General features: G+C 37.6%; 1 non-coding gene across 1 annotated transcript; it reads right to left on the reverse strand.

Moving 5' to 3' along the window:
- Positions 1-3,087: 3,087 nt before the first annotated feature.
- Trnay-aua (transfer RNA tyrosine (anticodon AUA)) lies at positions 3,088-3,159 on the reverse strand. Its single transcript has one exon. It is a non-coding gene; the product is annotated as a tRNA-Tyr (tRNA).
- Positions 3,160-13,553: the final 10,394 nt, after the last annotated feature.

Consider the following 13,553-nt stretch of genomic DNA (forward strand, 5'->3'; position numbering starts at 1 on the left):
AGAATCGAGGAAATAATTTCGGTGTCAGTTCAGTTTGGTAAAAAAAATATTCACGGCCGGGTCATAGTAAGGTGGGTTTTTCATCCAAGAGCAATCTACGGTTTTACCCCATCTGAAATGACATTCTAAATTGTAAAGATTCTAAATTTGATTTAAAAATGTTGAATTGGAAGCCGCCCGACGTGTAAGTTGTAATCCATAAGCGCTTGCTGGTTTCTCCCACATTTGTGGTCGCTTAAGCGTCGTTAAATTAACTTCTGATTATTGTTATATATTATTAGTATGAATTCACACAAAAAGAAGGAGTTTAGGTGAGAATGCTTATTACAATATTTATTTATCAGAGAAATGCGTAGCTATAGAATTTAAATCCATCAGCCTTGCTATGACAAAAGATACGCAAATATAATACAAGTAAATAACGAAAAGCTGAATATGGAAAAGAGCCAAGAAGGTTACGGATTCGAACCAGTGAATTCTTGGCTTGTAACATTTTGCTGACATTCGTCTTGGGGGGGGGGGGGGGGAGTGGAACTTTTACACCACCCCCTGGCTTCATCACTTGATGTATGGAAGCATGAGGCCGTCATAAGTATAGTTAAACGTGTCGAAATTAAAGAATGATATGTTGTCATTATTTTTACGACACGAAGCAAGCATATACCGCGTGACATTAATATAACGTTTAAGTGAAAAGTCTCATAATTTTAATACAGTTGATTAAGTCTATATATTCAGGACCGTGCGGAGGTATAGCTTTTATCTTACGTGCTGTGAAATTAACCACATGTGATTATCTACCGATCTAAACACAGCACCGCATTATGCTTTGTTTATTTCAGCAACATGCCTCCATGTGGATAAATATTTGAATTAATCAAACCCTTCCAACACTGCGCTGTATTTTTGCTTTTCGGATGGACATGATTCCCATCATCAGTCCAGGATTTTTTTTTTTTTGGTTTTTGGTTTCTTTGCAGGGGAAGAAATTCATGTTTTTAAAATCAAATTAAAGAAACAGACAGTTGTCGTTTAATTTATTACTCCGGGACGCGTTTTTTAATGAAATAGTTGTTGAAATTATACCACGTGACGTGAGATGACAATTCAATGGCGTGGGCTATTACAACACATTCAACATTTGCCACTATTAACGTTTAGATTTTGAGCTAGAAGAGCTTAAAGTTTGTCATTGTGCCCCCCAACCCATCTGCCAGCTGTCGCTGCGGAATCTTCTTGTTTCACCTAAGATTTTGTAAAATACCTTAAATCACCTTCAATCCTCCAGGTTTTTAGTCCATCAGTGATTTATTTCATCCTCTTCAACGACCAAGCATAAAAAAGAATGGCGATGACTCGACTCAGAAAATGCCAAAAAAATCAACACAGTAGGGCACTTTAGGGCTATTTTCCTCCCCCGAAGAATAAGTTACAGGTCGCAATGTGAATTATTCCTTTTTCAACATCCGTTCCACTATCCAAACCGGGATGTACTGCCAACACTGAAAATGATAACGTCATGATTACGCGGTATTTTAAGAAGAAAAAAAAATACAATTCAGCATTAGGAATGTTCCTTTTTAGCTATTCAAGTTTTTAAAACTACAAGAAGCTTGAAAATATAAACCGGAAATTAAGTGTTATCATCTAGTACCCAGGAGTTAAGAACATTGAATAGGCTAGCAAATGAAGTAATATAACTTGACAATAAAATGACCGAATAACAAGTCGCAACCAATTTACTTTACCCGTAAAGATCATTTAGTCTAATATGTAGGGTTGCATTCAATTATATATAAAATTGAAGATTACCTTGGTTTTGAGGCGGGGGTGGGGGGGGGGGGAGATAAAGGTTAGAACACTCCAACACAAATATGCAGCTGCTTAAAATGTTATCGTAACGCGATGTTTGCAGTGACGGTATAAGTTTGTTCCTTTCCTTAACTTGACAAAATAAAACATATGTGATCTGTGTACAGTCAATGAAGAAGATATCTCCGTACTAAACAACCGCACACATAATACTATAGTCCATGAACTGCTTGCGAACATTTCAAATCATATCAGTTGATTGTAACTGTTTGCAGTTAATTCGTAAGTGATAACTCTTGAAACAATATTTAACACAAATTCAGGACAGGTAATAAGATTCTATTGGAAGTGACCATTAACCTCTGTTCAATAAACCCGTCAGGCTCCCCCTGGCCCTCTTCCATCAGTCCCGCCCACCCCCTCACATTAAAACTGGGACAATGTTATACAGCATGCTCTATCCCAGGAACCACCCACCCTCCTCCACCATGAGCTACCCACTCGTGTATTCTTTTGTCTTTTCATCTTGACAACATTCTGTAACAAACCATAGTTGGTTAAGATTATGTCTAATTGTTTATTTCATTGAATATTCATATGGATATATCCGATAGAACAAATATTTTTCGAAACAGAAGAATATGTTTCCTTCCATACCTTCTCATATATTTTTCACAAACAAGGAGCATATTACTATGGATATTAAGCCGCGAGTTTGTGGATAATTGAGTTTGATGCTGTAGTGACAGGGGTATATCTAGTGTATGGCTCTTATTGACTTCGGTTTGTTTATAATGACATTAAATGTGGTGGCTACTTGTCACGCTAAATTCATATTTATATAAACTCTAGAAATGATCACGTTTTCTTTTCATTGGAATCTAATAGGTATAGACACGTGACGACCTACGGGTTATCATTATACAACACACATTATTAGCTAACCTTTTGTCATTTTTGTGTCGATTATTTGTGAAGTGGATTAAAAGGGCAAACTTGAAAAGGGAGTTACTCTTAAATGCACGGCGATCTTTCGCACTCGGTGACTGTCACGGCCGCTAAGTGACAATTACAAGCGACAGGTTATGTTTTTTGAAATGCATAGAAGGCGAAGCATTGTTAATATATATATATATATATATATATATATATATATATATATATATATATATATATGTATATATATATATATATATATATATAAATTATATATAAATTATATATATAATTGAAATCGCAGTGAGTTGAAAAATCCAGAACAGTGAAAACACTTTCAGCCTCCACCGGGATTCGAACCCGGGCCTCCCGCTTTATATGCGGACACCCTAACCACTAGGCTATGGACGCTGTGATTGTATGTCCAGAGGTTCGAAGCCGGTAAGGAAGGTCGTAAATTCCACTGTAGGCGTTTGTCACCTGTATCGAACAATACTAGCTCTGTTTTGGTGACATATTTGCCTTACTCTAGAGATCAAACATGATGCTAACCAACTCGAACTAGTTTGTGATTCCTAAAGCCGGATCTCGAAAGAGATACTTTGAACAGACTTTGTTAATGGAATGGAGGTAAACGACAAAGGCAAATGAATATATATATAGAATTGAAATCGTAGTGAGTTGAAAAATCCAGAACAGTGAAAAAACTACCAGCCTCCACCGAGTTTCGAACCCGGGCCTCCCGCTTTATATGCGGACACCCTAACCAGCTTGAGCTTGAACAGAAAGACGGAGATTGTTTGTCCGTTTGTTTGTTTGTCCGTTTGTATGTTCGTCCGTTTGTCCGTATTTCCACACAGTGTTTATACAAAGAGCCCAATGGTGTTAGAAAGCTATGCAAGCTAATTGTGGAGCCTGAGGTCGATGTACATCCGTGGCAGGTTGATTTCGTAATCACAAAACTTTCCTAGCTATAGTGTGCTATAATTGGAGCCAATAAAGCAGATCTTGGACAAAACAGTAACATTTTATATCTTTCAAACGATGCAAAGATTGCCTGAACTAAATTCTCAACATTTTCTTGTAAATTCAACAGCAGCCAATATATTCGAAGTATTCAGAACTTAACACTATACAATTGCTTGCGTAACTGCTTGCGTATAATTTGTATCCGTGGGTAACTGCGTGAGATTGTCGAATTTAGGGCGAGTTAGTACAATTTTAGATGAAGATGTTACGGATGTGCGTAATTCGCCACGATGATAGCTTTGTGTGTTAAAAGCAACATTATATTATCCAGGGATCCTCCGTAATCCTCGGTAAACCGTTTACAAGGGTCATTGGTCGGAGCAAAGGCCCAAAGAGAACAAACAGCTGCTATACATAGATTGATTATTTAGCATTAAGTTAATTTATTAGGTATTGTCACATATAAAACAACAGGAAATATGAAAGACAACTAGATAGAAAAGACACCAAAGACAGAAGTCAGAGAATACAAACACAGTACCCTAACAGCCTTAAACAAAAAGCAAATTTCCGGCTGGGGCCCCTAACGAGTGGACGGAACAAGAAATAAATGCACAAAGAATATAAAGCTAATGTATTTAGATTGCACTGGGGGAAAGCAGGGGCCAGCCCAAGGCTATGTTATATACTGGTCGTGTTCCAATAACCGAGTTTTGTGAGCAAAGATATTTATTAACATATATTTGGACACTGGAAGTACTCTTAGATGTTCTTTTAAATCCGGCTTATTCTTAACATGTAATAGTCTTATTGTAACTATTTGTGTAAAGCTTTATGATCGTTGCTCTTCCAGAGTTGTATTTACCGATGATGTCATAAAAAACTCTTAAAAACCAAATTTAGTTTCAATTGTTGTTCCCTGTTATGAACCGATGAAAATTTTACTCGTGCCCAGTTCCTCCTTCCCCAATCTGGGTACGCGGACCCATACAGCGACGTAGCCAGGAATTTGAAAGGGGGGGGGGGGAGCACTTTTTGCGATTGATATGGATTTTCAAAGTTGTAGGCACGACTATCTGAGCGGAGCGCCACCATCGGTTGGCGCGGAGCGTACAAGAAATTTTTTGGTTTTACAAACCCCCCAGATGGCCGGAAACGGCCCTTCCCGAATGTTCATTCTGGTTCCCTGGCCTCTTGCTAACTTGAGACACCTCATTCAATATCACTTTTAAACCCAAAAAAACAAACGAGTTAAAATAGTACGTAATTCAATAATACATAATGTATTAAAATTAGCAAGGTACACAAGGGCGGCGGAAGCACTTTTAATCTGGGGGGGGGGGCACCGACGTCAAAGGGCACTTTGCAGAAATTCGATTGGACTGATGCAGCCTGATATTTAGTACCCTTTATAAATCTTATTGTATTATCTTATTTGCGTATACACATCACTCTATAGTCTTTTTCGGCGGGTAGAGTGTTGAATGAAACTATCGTGCTACATACTGGTTACGCCCTGATCATATGATATCATTATCAGCAGATTTTGTTTCCTGTTTAAATTCTTTTACATGTTCTTTTACATAATATATCAGAAAGACAAACATAGTGCTCTTTTACAAGTTTTCCAGTAGGATGATTCTTGTTTATTGTCCAATGTCTGGACTTTAATACATTTGACGAACTTAACTGATGGACAATATAAACTTTCATATTTTGTAATACAGCCAGATATGCAGTGGCCTAAAAACAAATATCGTTATCGCAGTGTATTAGCAGTGTAATAATTATTTATAGGAAGTGCGTATCACGTACGATTGCTAGCTTAGCTTCATAACATGCTGTTCGTGCAACAACTTAGGACGACTCATTGAACGAACGTTGTCGTGCATACAGTTCGTGACATTCCATAGAGTGCGGTTAGGTAGGCAATATGTATTTTATTACGCAGTGGCCAACTGAGGCTTATGATTGGCTATAAGCTAAATTTAGCTAATTGCATCTGCCAAACTAAGTAAGTAGTTGAATCAGTAGGCGTGAATGTTACTACGATTACAATCGAGTTAACGGAGCTGACGAGTATTCAATATCAAAAGAGCACTGACAAAATACCATGCTAAAAAAACGACAGTTTAAAAAAAAAAAAATCGACACTGAAAGGGGGGGAGCGGTCGCTCCCCCTCCTCCCCCCCTGGCTACGTCCCTGGACCCATATCTCAAATAAAACTTACAATCTTACATTGCATAATCTGGAGCTTCTTTTTTAGTGCGGGGTACCACGAGGAGTAAGGAAAATCAAAATAACACTGATATATAAGAACTGCACATAATATATCTTGCGAGTGGATCTATTCATCGAGTTGGATTGTCTATGTAAATATTGTAATCTGGCACCTGCTTTCTTTAGGATATCACAGGCTAAGGAGTCGCCTGAAAGAGTCTCATCCAGGACAATTCCCAAGTACTTTACGGATTTAGTTGCTCAATGGGATCTCCATTACGGGAGACTGGAGGGGGGGGGATGGATTTCTTTAGCATGGTTTTAGATCCAAAGAGGATATATTCAGTCTTTCCGAGATGAAGCGAGACTTTGTTGTCATTCAACCACTCTCTGCAAGACTCTTAACTCTTTACTCTTTTTTGTTGCCGATATACGTTGCATATTTTATCGGATACAGTCAGTGCACTGTCGTCAGCATAAAGAAGTTTACAATTCACACTTATTGGCATGTCGTTAACATAGCACGACTGACAGATTTGTGATCATTATTGCAAAATAATGTGGCCAGGAATTGAGGAACATGAATCAGTCACCCGAATGCCGGGTGGGGTGTATTGATAAGTTGTTTGTAAGCAAACATGTGTAATATACACTCTAAGTTAGAACATAGAGGACCAGTGTGTCTAAGAAGATCAATATGGAAATCCTCAAGTATAATTAGTTCACATTCAGATATAATATGGAAAAAAGTAACTTCAAAAATATCGAGAAAATTGTTATCGTCAGGTGGGCGATAGCATGTATACCGACAGTGATGGGATTACTTTTGGGAAGGAGAAGGTCTACCCAGATTGCCTCAGATGTTATTCTTAATGTAAAGACAAACACCTCCACCCCTTCCTGTTCCTGCCACATCGTAATATACTGTAACCTGCGATACAAATGCTATCATGAACACTGTGCGGGATGGCGTTAAAAATGTTTTAGTTTAGTCAAATTTAGTAGAAAAATAGGATCAGGAGGGACAAAAAGTACTCATCAGTTACCCAATGAAAACAAATTGAACAATGAACATATAATCCAATGTTCGGTATGCAGGGGATCAGTTGATTTGCCCCCCTCCCCCCCCCCGTTTATTGTTATTCTAACCAAACTCAAAAACCAAAAAAAAAAACGCATGGTCATCATATCCGCGATATAGTGCATGTTAGTAAGTGGAGAGCGCTTAAAATAACATTGTGTTATTTTTGAACGCCATTCCTACAATACTTGCCTATAATATTGAGGTTTCACACTACTAACTTATGAAGTCAGAAGAAATTTCGCTAAAAGTAACTGAAATAGCGCATATATATATATATATATATATATATATATATATATATATATATATATATATATATATATATATATATATATATATAAATATATATATATATATATATATATATATATATATATATATAGATATAGATATAGATATATATATATATATATATATATATATATATAATATATAATCATTCAGATGAGAATTATTTGAGACTAGTGGAACACTAGTAGTTGTTACTCAGAGTGTCACACGTTGAGCGATCATCAACTGTTGTCTATACCTCGCTCTGTCCACCGGACATAGGGCACTCTGCGCCAAGATGAACGCCACCCAACCAAACGTATATATATATATATATATATATATATATATATATATATTTATAATCCTAGTTCCTTCTTTCTTCCTGTTTTTCATTCTTTCTTTATTCTTCCTTGGTTTTTCCGAGTACGTGCTTGTTCTCATCAAAAACCAATCGCATTCTCGTAAGACGAAGCTCGTTTCTAGGTCGTTTGTGCTTAATGACTTAAGGTTTAATTAATTAGCCCAAATATTGTCTACCCTTACTAGAAAATATGAGCTAGAAATAACAACATAACATACCCCATACAATATACGTCTTAATTTGTTTTTTATCATAGGTTGCCATGGTGCTGCCACGAGTTTCTTTCTTTGCTTTCATGAATGTATTATTTTCCCAAGACTTATTTTCGTGGGAGTTCTCGTTATCAGGAATGCGACAAAAGAATAAGAGTAACAAATGCGTCAAAATTATAGCAGTGTATATTGTTTTGTTGCTTCGTATATGTTACAGTGTGAGGGGATTTGGAAGTCTAAAAACAAGAATTGAGATCATTCGAAAGCAGATGAAAGGTACATCTAAAATAAGCGCAGAGGTTAAAGCACTTCCGTCGGGGGGGGGGGGTGGGGGACAACAACAGAGGTTTCGTTTAATTTCTATAATGATAGACCGGCTGCTTTGTCGGATTTTCTATGTTTTCTGGGTAACTTGAATACAGTTTTGATATCTATGGGAGTCGTTTTTATCTTACACTCTCTCATTCTAAAGAGTAAAGAATCACTTTTCGAGAGTGTCCTGTGTCCATGTTATATCATGCGTGATATCTATGACTTAAAATAGTCCAGCCACTTCCATTGAGGACCCTCAGTGGTGTCAAAGGTCATTTCTCAAAAACTAAACTTCAAGTTGGCATAGAAATACAAGCTTTGACTGCTTGAAGGGGGGTTTTTTTGACAGGAGATTTACATATTCAATTTAACTGTGTGCTAAATTGGTAAGGGTGGTTTGTATGTGTGTGCGTGTTTGTGTTTGTTTTGTTTTGTGACTGAGGACTTGAACAAAAGAATTCCACGTCCTCGGATGTGATTTCTAAAGAATCCGCACCAAGTCCTCGCAAGAATTCTATTGTTACGGGGTATTATTAGGGTTAGGGTACATGGATTTGAACAATGGAAAATACAATGGGTTCATCAATCTGAATGTAAAAAACACAGCCGTGTGTGGGTGTGGGTGTGCGCGTGTGTGTGCGTTTGTTTTGCTATCTGACCGAGGACTTGAACAAAAGAATTTCAGGTCCTCGGTTGTGATTTCTAAAGAATCACCACGTCCTCGGAAGAATTCTATTGTGTGGGGTATTGTTAAGGTTAGGGTACGTGGATTTGAACAATGGAAAATACAATGGGGTCCTCGGTCTGAATGTAATACAAACATGTGTGTGCGTCTGTGTGTGAGCAGGGGGAGAGAGTTGGAGTTTTACGAGATAGTCTTATTTATGTTTTCTAGATATTAAAGGTGGGCATAAAATTAATCTCGCTGGGAACAAATGTGAATTCTTTCCACGGACCTCATTACTTATGGATAGGATATTCTTACTCCCTTGAAGAAAAACTGAAGATAAAACAAAACGTCATCATTGAAACATGTTTTTTAAATATCGGTTGAATTCTTAAGCTAAAGAAGATAAAATATATCCCAACACAATGGAAATATAACATTATGTGAAATACAAATTCTTTAGGCTAATGCAAATTGTTCATGTGTTAGATTCAATATCCTATCACAGGTATAGGCCCGTCATCCACTGAATTACCCGATGGTAAACGACTTCAGTTTTATAAGTAGCCTATCACAGGTCAGTGGGTCAGAGGTGGAGGTATAAATATTACAACATCTTTACATCGAGTAGGGGTTTTGGCGTTAGAACAGAACTAAATTCTTTAAAATTCAGCTAGGGTATACAGTATAAACTTTGAACGTTTATAAAGTTTCTTTAAAGTTAGAATAAGGTGGTTCTGAATCGACAGATGAGTTGCAGATTTAATATAGGCCTAACCTGTCGGACAGCACGTCAAAAATACGATTCTGGTCGAGTTGTCAAGTTGCGCGGGGAAACGCAGTAAACTCGACAATTGTGATAAATGCCGCCAAGATATGATAATATTATCGTAACTTTTCAACCCGACAAATAACATATACTTTGACATCTTGCCCCAAAGTTAAGTGCAACTCAGCAACTCGACATTTTGGCAATTTTCGCCAAGATGTAACACCCTCGCCCGTCCCCCTTCAAAACCACCGTTGTTAAGACAATTAATATCATGAGCCGATGAAAAAGAATGCTTGGCACAATTTATCGTGAGATACCATGCTATGGATATTAGTGGGCCTCGCGATACTTCACTGTTCCCCCCCCCCCCTCACCCCTGGCTGACCAGTCTGTCCCTGTAAGCAAACATACAATGTTACGCCGACTTTTAATGAGTTGTAAGGGAAATTTACTTTATATTGACTTGTGTTAAAACCCCGTGATCTATGAATATATATACCAAACCGATGCTACTATGATGTATATACGAACTTCATCAATCAATCAAAGACCGACCAATGATCAGTGAATCGACTTTATTAACTCAATTTGGAGGGTTTTTGTTACGTGTACGATTTACCATCAGATTTACGTCATATAAATATATTTATAGATTTTCATAAAGAGACGAATTTCATATCAGGTATATTTGTAATCATATAATGATAATAAGAATGAATTGACGTAACAAGAAATCTCGCAAAAAGGAGATCAAGATAATTTTGCATCGTCTTTTCTTATGGTTGTTTTTCTATAAGAAAAGTGCAGTCGAACCGATCAGTCAAATAATTGGTTTTGCTTCCACTGCGACTTCGGATCTGAACGAATAATGAAATACTTCCACCTCGATTTTGTCTAGTAGATGCATGACAGATAGCAAACATTAAGTGGGACGACTCCCAAAAGTTGAATGGGTATAAGGCTTTCCGCGGATTTTTATTTACCCTTTAGTCTTGTGAAAACATTAATGAAAGATCCCCCCCCCCCCCTTATATATCTCTCTCTCTCGAAACGTTTGCTCTAGGACAGGTTTGCTGATCCGAAGAGATGGAACGGTATTTAAGTTTAAAAAGTAAATAGTATATATATAGATAGTATAAGTATAAAGTTTGCATGTTAATGAATACTGTAGGCTTAATTCTTATATAGCTTTAGGTTTATTGCGATAATTGAAACAGTCCATTCCTTTAAATTATTTACTATCACTTTACTGTCTGATACTCAGTTCGGACATTGACACACGCGGAAAGTGCGTGACAAAGTTCGAGTCGTTACCCGAGTCAATTTCATGTTGCAGCGGTTGAAGTGCATGCGTGCTAACTGGCTCACTCGAACGGCAAACGCGTTCGACCGATAAGTTCTAGATGCTCGGACCAGTCTGAGAAGCGTTCGAATGGTCTCAACGCCATCTAAATGTAACTACTCGAGTCGGCCACACGTGACCAGCTCTCGATGGCATCTCAGAAGAAGAGATCTACGTAACACCCCCCACCCCACCCACCCCTGAAAAAGGAGAAGCAGAAGGGAAAAAGGGCAACTAATTGGTGTGTCTGAATGGTTACAAGGGAACAGAGTGGTGAACACTTCTAAAGGTTATAGTAGAAAGCTCCATGAATGCAGGTGAAAGTATAAACACAGGAACATTCCGGTGATTTACTTCGAACCAGACTTGTATAACGTACGAGTACAACAGCATGAGCGAGAGTACAAGTATACCATTCTTCTTGGTGTGAGTACCAGCACGAGTACAAGACTGTATGTGCTGGTATGAGTCCTTAAATCTTACATTAGTATAGTAAACTGTACAAGTTCCAAAATGGCCGGAGTATGAGTAGAAATCCACAAGTATACACGGGTACATGTGGTCAGCATATGTTACAATATTAGAACGAGTATAAACTAACTGCCATTCTGCATTGAACACAAGATTATATAGTGTCACAGATATGACGAATTACTCGACTACATCTTTATTTGCGTTGAGAATTGTGGAGTTTGAAGATTTCTACCTATTTGGTTCTTCTGTTCCAAACGTATACTATTTTGTTACTAGATGCGCACCGCCGGTAGTTGATGGTAGCCCTACGCACATGCGTGGTGACGAGCTCACTCGAACGGAAAAGTCCAGTAATGCCTAATACTTGCTACTAGGTGGGTGCTCACTTAGTTGATCAACAGAAGATCTCCTTGTATATAATCATTTACTTTCCTGCACAGTGTACTGTTACCAGTCATATATAGGGACTGTAAACTATATTTGCCACTTTTTTACCAGACAGCAAGTTTGTAGTATGAGTTGCTATTTTCCTTTGTGACGTAGAACGTGTCATGCTTAGCCGGATCGAGTTGTTACATTTTTGATGATGTTTAGACAAGTCGAACGCTTCTCAGCCTACTGAATCTAGCGTATCGAGCTTGCCAATCAAACGGACCTATACTCTAAACCTGGGGTGGGCAACCTACAGCCCGCGGGCAACATGTGGCCCGCCAGTGATTTTTTTGCGGCCCGTGAGATGTGTCAAGAAAAAGAAAAAAAATCAATCTATTTTACATCATCACAAAAAACGAGCTAGCCGCTTAGAATTGATCGGTTCCAATGATGCTGTCCGAGTTAGGCCTATTATCCCCATTAATTATCAACTGTACTGTATTGACATTATGTTTTTGTGAATACAGATTAAGTACACACACCTATCTTGTAAGTCTTCGGAATCAAAAGTTTGAAATCAACAGCAGGTCGTTCGGTTAGGTGCGGCCCAGTCAATTTTTCACTCCTTATATCTGGCCCATTCATTCAAAAAGGTTGCCCAACCCTGCTCTAAACCAACAAGCTAACACAACTATAATTTCTGGAATTGGTTTGGATAGTTATTACTGATTAATTCTCAGGGATTAAATTGAGCACGCCGTATCGAATTCTATGCCTCACAAAGGAATGATCTATTTAACCTATGCTATTTAACAATGATTTGAATATTAAATAATACACTATTAACTGTTTAGCAACGGCCTTCAATCTTGTCCTTACATTAAGTGCATTAGAGATGCATGTTACATTAAGTTATTTTCGTATCACAGTAATCCCTATGATGTATTATACTATAGAAATGAACCGGTCTCCGCAGGATAAATTTATTTCGAATTAATAACACTATTATTCTGGAGATTACCACGGCTACTTTGAAACGAGGTATTTTATATCTGTTTGTCCATTTTGTCTATATAATCCAATGGTCTTAACTGTATAGCCTATACTCTACTTAATCCCACATATAAATATTTGCATATAGGATCCTCGTCGGGCTCGTCGGGATATTCATGGAGCATAACGTGAAGCTACCAGTTGTCTGATGATCGCTATAACGCGTGAAACTCCGAGTTACAACTACTATAGTGTTCCACTAGTCTCAACTAGTATCAACATATATTCCGCTCTGTCCACTGGACATAGAGCACTCTGCGCCAAGATAGACGTCAACCAACCAAACAACTATATATATATATATATATATATGTATATATATATATATATATATATATATATATATATATATATATTCAACTCTGATATAAGTTGACATTTGTACTGTTGTTGCTGACTGTTATAAAATAACATGCATTTATTTACTGAATTATTGCGATAACAGAAGAGTCATTACCTAACTCCTTATGGCGTTATATATCTTGGTATCAGTGTTAACACATAATGACAGCTCCCTCAAGAGGGATGGAAGTCATGTGACCGATTTAGAAGAGTCGTGTTTTTCAAGCATTTTTTGTTGTTGTTAGAAATTGATGGTTGTTCGCACTTGAGCGACGTTTTTGGAGATTGTGTATTTATTATATTAATGAGAAATTTTCAAATTGAAAATTACCTGAAGAGTACCGGTACGAC

This window comes from Apostichopus japonicus, chromosome 13 (genome assembly GCF_037975245.1).
Source record: "Apostichopus japonicus isolate 1M-3 chromosome 13, ASM3797524v1, whole genome shotgun sequence".
Classification (NCBI taxonomy): Eukaryota; Metazoa; Echinodermata; class Holothuroidea; order Aspidochirotida; family Stichopodidae; genus Apostichopus; species Apostichopus japonicus.